The following is an 11,187-nucleotide window of genomic DNA, read 5'->3' on the forward strand; positions in this document are numbered from 1 at the left end:
ACAAATAACTCAGTTTCATTTCCTTTTATGGCGGAGTAAGAGTCCATTGTATATATGTGCCACATCTTCTTTATCTGTTCGTCTCTCGATGGACACTTCGGTTGCTTCCCTGTCCTGGCCACCGTAAATAGTGTTGGCAGGCGGATTCTGTACCACTGCACCACCAGGGTAGTCCCCAGAGTTTATTTCTTAAGGGAGGCCCTCCTCAAGCCGCATCCATCTCTTTCCTGCTGACGTAGACTCCCACAGCCTTACATAACTGCTCCTTCATAGCACCATACACAGTTTGAATTTCTCACATATTTTTAAGTGCCTTTTCTATAACCCTGTGTTCTACTGAACCTTTCCCTCCTGTCTCATCAGGTTATGTCCAGTGCCTACCAGTGCTTGACATATCTTAGGGGCTCAGTAAGTGTCTGTTGACTCCATAATTGGAGAGAGAGGACAAGGCTTAGGAGGGCAGATGAAGGCTTTGATTTCTACATGTTGAGTAGAAGATGGTTCAAAGCAGGAGCCCTTGAACCTGAGCCTCTTCCCCGGTGAGCGGGGATCCAACCCGAGCCCCCTGCAGTGGAAGCGTGGAGTCCTAACCTCTGGACTACCAGGGAAGTCCCCCGTGTACCTTTAACTGAGGTCACAAGCTCCAGCGCAGAATAGGAGGCACACGTGAGGCAGATGAGGTCGATTTGCTCCGGGGTGAGGCGCACGGCATCCCGTTGGTGGGTCTGGCGTGGGACGTAGGCTGACCAGAAGTGAGGGAAGGCCAGGGCTTGGTTTGGGGCTTGGAACTCCTTGGGCTTCTCATCGCCTCCTCAGCTGGCACAGTGCTCACTGTGCCCAGAAGTCACCTGTAACGCATTGTTTTTTTCTGTGGTACTTGGATGCCCATCAGGGTGGCTCACGGTGACCCCTGTAGCCCCCAGCATGCATGGCATGGCACTTTCTAGGTCACTATGGTAACATAGTTCCAATGTGACTAACCTGTGGTCTCGGAGGCCCCCAAACTACCCCACTATTCCCCAGCAGCCACGGGGACAACTTGTGTGTCCCCTTGGTGCCTGCGCACCCACGAGACCGTCTTTCATCCCGTCCAAGGTGGTGTGGCCGTGGCTGAACTTGCTTAGATTAACAGCCTGGAGCCCATTGTGGTGCAACAGCCTCAGGACCAGGGGCATGTCGTTGTGGCTGGAGGGAGGTCAAGGCAAATGGGTGGGCCCCTTAGGTCTTGGGATCAGGCAGGATACATTGCCTGGCCTGGGGCAGCCTGAGGGAGCCTCACACCACGCTTGTGTGGACACTTCCGGACCTCCTCCGCTGCCCAGGGCCAGGCTAGGCCCACAACGGCCCCAAGCAGCCCTCACACACTGCAGCCACCCGTCCACAAGCGGGAAGTCCCGCATCAGGGCCCGCGTGCGCTCCCGCGGACTTGGGGTGCTGGAGGTGGCCGGCGTGGTGTGCACACGGGTTACCGGCCGCAGCAGCAGACCCAGCAGGAGCAGCAGACCCAGCAGAGGCCGCTGGCGGAGTGCGCGGGGACCCTCGAGGCCCCCCGGGTCGCAAGCTGCACAGGGCCAGGCAGGCGGGCAGAGGCGGCGGTTCTGAGAGGGTCGGGTGATGGGGTTGTGCCCGTCGACACAGGCCACCCAGCGGCGCAGCCTCGCGAGGGGCCCTGGGTGAGGGAGGCGATACAGGGTCAGAGGACCCTACGACCCGTGTGCGGAGAGCCGTGATCCACGAAGCCCGGAAGCCACAGGGCAGCACTGCCCTCCCGGCCCCTGCTCAGAGGCAGGTCCCGCGGGCTCAGCTGGCCTCTGCTGAGAGCCCACTGGCCTCCCATCGTGGGTGCCCTCTGCCCCCGGCCCTCTTCCCACTCCCACTGCTCCGAGGGGGCGCCCTAGGTTGCTGTCCCCCGCCTCTAAACTTCCTGTCCAAGCTGGGGTGCTTCTCTCAGGGGGCCACTTTCAGTCCAAGGCCTCCCGGGAGCACACCTCGTCCCCATCCGCCTGCAGCAGGCCCCGCCCACGCCGAGGGCTGCGTGCGAGTGTCTGTGTGGCCACAAGTGCTCTGGGCTCCCGGTTTCCCGGTACCGGGCCATTGGGGCTGGTATGGGGGAAGAGATAGTTTCTGGAAATGGTGGGGGGTAATAACCTTGTGAGCTCTGGATTCAGGTAGGGGCCCTCTGCCCCCGGCCTTCTCTCTCCACCTACTTGACTCTCCAGCCTTCATGACCATTCTCTGGGGACTTCAACCAGCACCTGGGACCTATCAGGAACCTCCCCCACTTCGGTCAGCCAGCCTCAGGAAAGAGCGCCCTCAGGAGTTGCTACACCCCCCCAGGGCCCGAATAGAGGGACTTTGGGGATGTGAACTGAACAACCTTCTGGGGAGAGTCAGTGACCCTTGTACTCACCAGAGCAGGAACCCAGTCCGTACGGTATTTGAGTGGAAGGAAATGAAGTCATTTCCATGGCAGCAGAGCCCCCAGTGCAGCACCCTTCCTCCCAGAGCTGCCGCTGGCTGTCCTTCTGGCCAGGATCGCTCCTACCTCAGCGTGGAAGGCCCGGCCTCGTGGAGAAGTATAGGTTCTGAGGAGAGATCTGGCACCTGGCTTCTGCTGCTCCACTTGCCTTCTCTCGTGGCCCTTGTGGCTCTAGCTTTCCCAGAAACCTCAAGGGCTAAGTGCCTGTGCTCGCTCAGAGGCCGCACGCCATTCCCCATTTCCAGCCTCAGGCCCTCCCCCTAGCTGCCTCCTCTAGGGACCCCTTCCCCCCACCACCTCCCCACACAGTGGGGATGTGCCTTCTCACAGAAGCTCAACCACTGAGATGCTTTAGGGACTGTGCCCAAACTCCTTCATCCCCAGCCTCTCAAGTTTTTGCTCTGATCCCTGGCACCCCCTGGAGCTTCTCCAGGTTTGGAACCTTTCCCGGGTGACAGGAGTGCCCAGCACAGGGGTAGTGACCTAAGTCTGAGCTGTGGCGAACTTTAGAAATCTGTTACAGAAAAACACTTTGCCGAGCAGTAGGGGACCCCACTTGGGACAGAAGGGGCTGGGAATAAAGGAGCATGTGAACCTCGGGGCAGGGTGCGTGCTGCTTGACTCTCCATCCTGTTCTTGCTTCGGGGGCAGGAAATGGTGCGTTGGCGGGGAGCGGGTGGTAACCTTGTGAGCTTTGCCATGGCCCTCTCTTGAGAATGGCTCAGCCAGCAAGATTCTGTGGAGTCCGCCTCCTGGCACCATGCTACAATCGCTGGATATTGGGTCGGGAGCAAAGATCTTCGTCCGACTCTGGCGGAGCGCGCTTTCTCTTGGGCGCACGTCTGGCGACTGGCTCCTGCTCTGCTTCCACCTTTGCTGTCGTGGCCGAAGGAACATCCCCGTAGGCCCGGTAGCCACCAGCCCAGCAGTATGTCTCCCCATGGCAGCCCAACTGCGTTTCCCCACACCCTCGGTTGAGGACGTGGCAGTGACCAGCTGTAGGAGGAGAAACGGGAGCCGCTGCTGCTGCAAAGAAAATCAGAAGTGATCAGTCCCTTCTGCTGTGCACAGTCTCCTGGCCGAATCTCCCTCTCTCATGTCTCTCCCAGTTTCTGGCCAGAGACCTTTCATCTACTGGACATCCAAAACACAGCCTTGGCCCATCACCTCTCTGAGTCCCTGGAGAAGGGACCCTGGCTGCAAAAGCGATTCCTAGGGCCTACGGCTGCAGCAGATGAGGGAGTCCCTTCACCGTTTCCAGGGAAAACAGTAGAACCCAAAAGTCATTGCAAGCATGATCCTCTCCATCTCTCCCTTCCACAACAGAGAAAACATTTCTTGCAGTCTGTCACTTGTGAGGCTTTAATGGAAATATCGTTCAAGTTTTGGAAAAAGGTAATCTAATATAAGTTGGTTCAGAACCCCTCCCACCTTGGCAACCCCTCTTGGGTCCCATTTTTACAGTGCCTGTTTCAACCACACGGAACTCTAGTCCTCTGATCCTTTTATCTCGATAAGAACAAGGCCACATACTGAGGCAGAGTGATCGGGAGACTCAGAACCGGGTTCTGGGTACCATGTCTAGGCTCACATCAACCCAGCCTCCTGGGACACCATCTCCTCAGCCCTCCAGTCTCACTAGCACTTCATCACGCCCCCTTGGTTCTTCCGTTCCTGCCATCAATAGGGCACCACCGTCGGCCCTAGTACTCAGCCGCTCAGTATGGGATGTGTCTGACGGGACCGAGCTAGATGTCTACACGACAGCACAGAGGTGCCTGGGTTTGAAGGTGCGGTTCAAGGGTGGCCCTCTTCCTCAAACTGCTCCATTGACCATTCGCCAGCAACAACGCACTTGTCTTTTGCTAAGAGGCCCATCAGGAAAGGGTCTGAATGGAAGCATCCTGTAGCCCAAAGGGGAAGGCTCCTTTGATAAAGATCAGAACCTTCCCGCACACTTGTCCAGGGATGACCTTTCACTTGTCCTCAGCAGTGAGCACTGTGGGTCCTTGAAGGTGTCCCACGTAACTGGTATTCGTTACAGCTGGGAAAGTGCTCAGGTGTATGTGCTGGGCAAGCCCCAGGGAACATGTGGCAGCCGGGGGAAGTTGTGCGTACACCATGCCTCTTGGACAGATGCCTGGTCTCAGTGTACCTCGTGCACTGCCCTCTCAGGGAACGTAGGACAGGTTAGAGTAAATGCAGAAGGTCTGGTGAGGGATTCTCTCTCAGACAACCAAAGAGATTGGTCTCTGGTGGAGAACCGGTAGGGAAGTATCTCTGAGGGCAGCAGCACGTTTGCATCGTAACCCTGCCATGGAAACTGTGAGAAGGCCTGTGAGGTCCTCACTAGCTAGTGAGGTCATCGTATGGAACTTGTGAGTTGAGGGGCAGGCTTCAGGAGGAGGGGCAGTTTTGTGGAGGAGAGCAGGGTGGAGGCAGACGTACTCTGCCTGGGCCCTCACACCGGGGCCTCCCCACCCATGCCCTAGTCTAGTAGACACCCCACGTGGGTCGTGCCGGTGGGCTGGCACAGCCCCAGGGGCCACAGGAGGGCAAGAGAGACCCACATCGTGAGATCGGCTTGAGAGGCAAGATGAACGTGAGGAGGCAGCTAGGTTGTAGGGCCCTGACCCTAAGAGGCAGAGATTTGTGTGGACTGGGGAAGCAGGGAAGGCTCCTTGGCAGTGGGCCTGAAGGACAAGTGACATGTGAACCCATGGGGAAGAGAGGGCAGACATTCCATTTTGGAAGAAGAATAGCAGAGACACACTCTTCTCGACCTTGTCCTGCCCCAAATATAAATTCATAGAACCCTCCCATTTTAATACCCGAGGGCTTCAAAAACCCTAGAGGTGAAGGGGCCTCCCCAGTGTTAACACAGGTCGTGGAGAGGTGTTGCACTCAATGGTTAGGTTCATGTTGGGCCCCCGGATTCACAGCTGATAGGAACGTGAGGAAGAGCTCATGCCATTTCAAACATTTCCAAGGTGATACTGAGAGAGATGTTAAAGGTGCAAAATGAGGGTGCTGAATGACCCCACAAAGTGGGAATGGTGGGCCCACTTTAACGTGAAAGTCCAAACAAATTCCTGTCGAAAGGACATCATACCGAATGATCACATAATCATGACACTCGCCCTCTCCCCTAGAGGTAAGAATCATTAGAATCCTCTCTCTCCCTCTCTCCACCATGAAAGGATGAGAGAAAGGCTCAGCAGCAGCCCCCGTGAAAGACATGGTCAACACTGTGAAGAGTTGTTACTAAGACGATTTGGTCCGACTCAGAGAAGGAAAGAGATGACTCTGCCCTTAGCCTGAGCAGGCCCACAGGAAGGAAGCACATTAGGGGCAGCCTTGGATAGTGTGGCAATGAGAGAGAACCTTCTTTAGGAAGGGACTCCCTGTTGCCGACCTTGCAAAAGCCAAAATGGGACATTCGTGTACTTGGGCTGTTGCAGAGGGGATGTGCCCAGAGGTGGGGCCACTCTGCTTGAGAATCACAGCACCTTGTAATCCTAGTAAGCTGCTTGACTCCTGCAATCGCCGGATTTTTGGTCTGGAGCAGCGGAGATCTTTGTCCAACTCCTCCGGAGCACGCTTTCTCTTCAGAGCTCGTCTGGGGACTGGCTTCTCGGCTTGCACCTTTGCTGGTGTGGCCAAAGGAACGTCCCCGTAGGCCCGGTAGCCACCAGCCAGGCAGTAGGTCTCCCCATGCCAGCCCAACTGCGTTTCTTCACATCCCCGGTAGAGGACGTGGTAGTGACCAGGTGTTGGAGGAGAAACGGGAGCCGCTGCTGCTGCAAGGAAAATCAGAAGTGATCAGTCCCTTCGGCTGTACAGTCTCCTGGCAGGATTTCCCTCTCTCAAGTCTCTCCCAGTTTCTGGCCGAAGACCTTTCATCTCCTGGACATCCAAAACACAGCCTTGGCCCATCACCTCTCTGAGTCCCTGGAGAAGGGAAACTGGCTGCAAAGGCAATTCCTGGAGCCTACGGCTGCAGCACATGAGGAAGTCTCTTCACCGTTTCCAGGGAAAACAGTAGAACCCGAAAGTCATTGCACTCATGATCCTCTCCATCTGTCCCTTCCACAACAGAGAAACCAACCATTTCTTGCTGTCTGTCATTTCTGAGGCTTTCATGGAAATGCCTTTCAAGATTTCGAAAACAATCATCTAATATAACTTGGTTCAGGACCACTCCCACCTTGGCCACCCCTCTTGGGCCCCATGTATACTGCCTGTTTGAAACACACTGAACTCTCGCCCTGGGATCCTTGTATCTAGAGTAGCACGAGGTCCACTACTGAGGCAGAGTGAACAGGAGACTCAGAACCCGGCTTCTGGGTACCATATCTAGGCTCACATCAACCCAGCCTCCTGGGGCACCATCTCCTCAGCCCTCCGGTCTCACTAGCACTTCATCACCCCCTGCCCCTTGGTTCTTCCGTCCTTCCCATGACTATGGCACCACCGTCTCCCCTAGTACTCAGCAGCTCAGTATGGGATGTGTCTGAGGGGACCGATCTCGATGTCTCCATGCCAGCACAGAGGTGCCTGGGTTTGAAGGTGTGGTTCAAGAGTGGCCCTCTTCCTCAAACTGCTCCATTTACCACTTGCCCACAACAACACACTTGTCTTTTGCTAAGAGGCCCATCAAGAAAGGGTCTGAATGGAAGCATCCTGTAGCCCAAAGCGGAAGGCTATATTTATAAAGATCAGAAGCTTCCTGCACACTAGTCCGGGGCTGACCTTTCACTTGTCCTCAACAGTGAGCACTGTGGGACCCTGAAGGTGTCCCAGGTCACTGGTATTACTTACATCTGGGAAAGCACTCGGGTGTACGTAGTGGGCAAGAGCCACAGAAACATGTGGCAGCCAGGTGAGGTTGTGTGTACCTCACGCCTGTTCCGCAGATGCCCGGTCTCGCTGTTCCTCCTCCACCGCCCAGCCAGGGAACAGAGCACAGGTTGGAATATGTGTAGAGGATCCGGTCACACATTCTGTCTCAGACAACCAAAGAGATTGGTCTCTGGTGGAGAACCAGTAGGGAAGTTTCTCTGAGGGCAGCAAACTTTGTTTGCACAGTTACACTGCCATGGAAACAGTGAGAAGGATTGTGAGGTCCTCACTAGCCAGTGAGGTCATCGTATGAAACCTGTGACTTGGGGGTCAGGCTTGAGGAGGAGGGGCAGTTCTGTGGAGGAGAGCAGGGTGGAGGCAGAGGTACTCTGCCTGGGCCCTCACACCGGGGCCTCCCCACCCATGCCCTAGTCTAGTAGACAGCCCACGTGGGGCGTGCCGGTGGGCTGGCACAGCCCCAGGGGCCACAGGAGGGCAAGAGAGACCCACATCGTGAGATCGGCTTGAGAGGCAAGATGAACGTGAGGAGGCAGCTAGGTTGTACGGCCCTGACCCTAAGAGGCAGAGATTTGTGTGGACTGGGGAATCAGGGAAGGCTCCTTGGCAGTGGGCCTGAAGGACAAGTGACATGTGGACCCATGGGGAAGAGAGGGCAGACATTCCATTTTGGAAGAATAAAAGCAGAGACACACTCTTCTCGACCTTGTCCTGCCCCAAATATAGATTCATAGAACCCTCCCATTTTTACACCCGAGGGCTTCAAAAACCCGAGAGGTGAAGGGGCCTACCCAGTGTTACACAGGTCGTGGAGAGGTGTTGCGCTCAATGGTTAGGTTCATGTTGGGGCCCCGGATTCCCAGCTGATAGGAACGTGAGGACAAACTCATGCCGTTTCAAACATTTCCAAGGTGATACTGAGAGAGATGTTAAAGGTGCAAAATGAGGGTGCTGAATGACCTCACAAAGTGGGAATGGTGGGCTTCCCTGGTGGCGCAGTGGTTGAGAGTCCGCCTGCCGATGCAGGGGACGCGGGTTCGTGCCCCGGTCCGGGAAGATCCCACATGCCGCGGAGCGGCTGGGCCCGTGAGCCACGGCCGCTGAGCCTGCGCGTCCGGAGCCTGTGCTCCGCAACGGGAGAGGCCACAACAGTGAGAGGCCCGCATACCACAAACAAAAAAAAAAAAAAAAAAAAAAAAAACAAAGTGGGAATGGTGGGCCCACTTTAACGTGAAAGTCCAAACAAATTCCTGTCGAAAGGACATCATACCGAATGATCACATAATCATGACACTCGCCCTCTCCCCTAGAGGTAAGAATCATTAGAATCCCCTCTCTCTCTCCACCATGAAAGGATGAGAGAAAGGCTCAGCAGCAGCCCCCATGAAAGACATGGTCAACACCGTGAAGAGTTGTTACTAAGATGATTTGGTCCGACTCAGAGACGACTCTGCCCTTAGCCTGAGCAGGCCCACAGGGAGGAAGCACATTTGGGGCAGCCTTGGATAGTGTGGCAATGAGAGAGGACCTTCTTTAGGAGGGGACTCCCTGTTGCCGACCTTGAGAAAGCAAAGATGGGACATTCGTGTACTTGGGCTGTTGCAGAGGGGATGTGCCCAGGAGGTAGAGACTGCTTGGACTACCATTTTAGAGGTCAGGCCACCCTGGTTGAGAAGCACAGCACCTTGTTCTCCCAAAGTGCTTGAATCAGCGGGTGCCCCTTAGGACAGACAAAGTCAGGCCTCATTGGAGCAGACTGCCTTTGGGAGTGGTAGAAGGTGAAGTGTGAAGGGGAATGCTCTGGAGGAGGTTTGTCGTGGCAGGTGGGCCAGCATGAGACCATTCAGATTCTCCAAGGCTCCAGAGATCACTTGGCTGGGAGCATCCCTGTGATGTGGTACGGGGACTCCAACCTTAACAGGACCTGGCTGGGCACCTGGGGGAGGCCGAATAAACGGTTTCTTAACTTAGGAGAGTGAGAGACTCACCTGGGGAGTTCCACAAAAGCACTTAAAAAGACTTGTACCTGGATTCTTGAGACAACCCTCAGAAAACTTATCTAGATGTGGAGTAGGGCTCAGGAAGCTGCAACTTGTGTGTGTGTGTGTGCGTGTGTGTGTGTGTGTGTGTATGTGTGTGTGGTGCGTGGGCCTCTCAGTGTTGTGGTCTTTCCCGTTGCGGAGTGCAGGCTCAGCGGCCATGGCCCACGGAGCCAGCTGCTCCGCGGCATGTGGGATCTTCCCGGACCGGGGCATGAACCCGTGTGCCCTGCATCGGCAGGCGGACTCTGAACCACTGCGCCACCAGGAAAGCCCTAAGCTGCACTTTTTAAATAAGCTTCCTGGGCAGCCCCACCACAGTGGTCCATGTATAGAGTGACCAAATGATTGTGTCTTCTCGGTTGCTTTGGGGAGTCCAAGTGGGCCGTATTTAAAAGGGCAGCAGGCATACGTATAAACAGGGAAGATTCGAGGCAAACAGAGGTATATGGTTACAGTATGCATGAATCAGATCTGAGAAAAGCTAGCCTGGTGGTTAAAGAACACAGCGCTTAGGACAGACAGACCAGATTCTGTCCTACTTACTTGTGTGAGTTTGACCAAGTTCTTTATCCTCCTGACTGTTTGATCATGTGGAAAAGAGATATGGCTGTACATTGAGCACACTATTCTCTTTTGGCAAAGGTTGCTCTGGGTCCATTTGTGTTCTCTGCAATTCTTTCCAGTGTGCAAGCATTTTTAAGTCGTCTGATAAAGTATTACATTTGACTTTGAACTGTTCATTACTTTGGGCAAAGCTTCTGTAGTGCTGCAGAGACTAGAACCTATGCAGAGATAGTGAGAGGATGCTATAACCTTCTGCCGGTTTATAAAGAAGTTTAACCGTTTCTCCACTTCCTCCACCTGCCACCAAGAGATGAGAAAGAAGGCAGAGGCTGGAAATGCACACCAGGCAATACTTGTGTGTCAGTTTGGCTTTTTCTTCCACTGCCAGTACTTCCCAGAGAGATTTCACCCAAAGCGCCTAAGCTTGCCATGGCCATTGTTGTGCAGAAAATTTCTCTCTATTGCTAGTCACATCCCCTTTTCCTTCTCCTGGGTCTAAATGGATGTTTGGGGGCAGGGAATAAAATGCAATACAGTGAAATGTCTATGCTGATTTAATTGGCTTGGGGTGAGGCCTGGCCATTGGTAGCGTTTAAAATCTCTCCAGATGATTCTCATGTACAGCGAGGTTTGGGAATCACAGTTATCGATGAAGCACTTTGGGAATTGCAAAGGCATTGCAGAAATAAAAAGTGTCTATTGGTATTCCTTCACTCTTCCTGCATTTTCTTTCCTGCCTGCATCAGGACTGTTGTGCAAGTGCTGATCATTTTCTTTTCAGCCCTTTTCGCTGTTTGCCTAGACCGTTCATCCCTCTTTCAAACCTGACACCCTCCCTACCTCCTTCTTGTCTTTCAGCCTCCAGTCCATCATCAGTTTGGGATTGATCGTAAAGTTGGTGGGAAGCCATTGCAGGGTATAAAGAGAGAAGTGGTGTTGGCAGAGATGCCTTTTTCAGACACCGCACTGGCTACTGTAAGAGAATGGCTAGGAGAGGGCAGGAGTAGATTTGGGGAGACTCATTAGGAGACTGACTTTGTGCACAGTGGTGGCCTTGGAGGTGGAGTAAAGCAGGCAGGTTAGAGTCCTATTTGGAAGGTTAGTGATGGCTTGGAGGTGAATAGGAGTTAGTGATGAATTGGATGGGGGGAATGTGGGTTAAGGGTGTGGAATTGGGTAAATGGAGGTGTGCTACTTACTGAAATGGGAAACGTTTTCTGCCCACATACTGGCCCGATAAAC

This window comes from Kogia breviceps, chromosome 11 (genome assembly GCF_026419965.1).
Source record: "Kogia breviceps isolate mKogBre1 chromosome 11, mKogBre1 haplotype 1, whole genome shotgun sequence".
In the NCBI taxonomy this organism is placed as follows: domain Eukaryota; kingdom Metazoa; phylum Chordata; class Mammalia; order Artiodactyla; family Physeteridae; genus Kogia; species Kogia breviceps.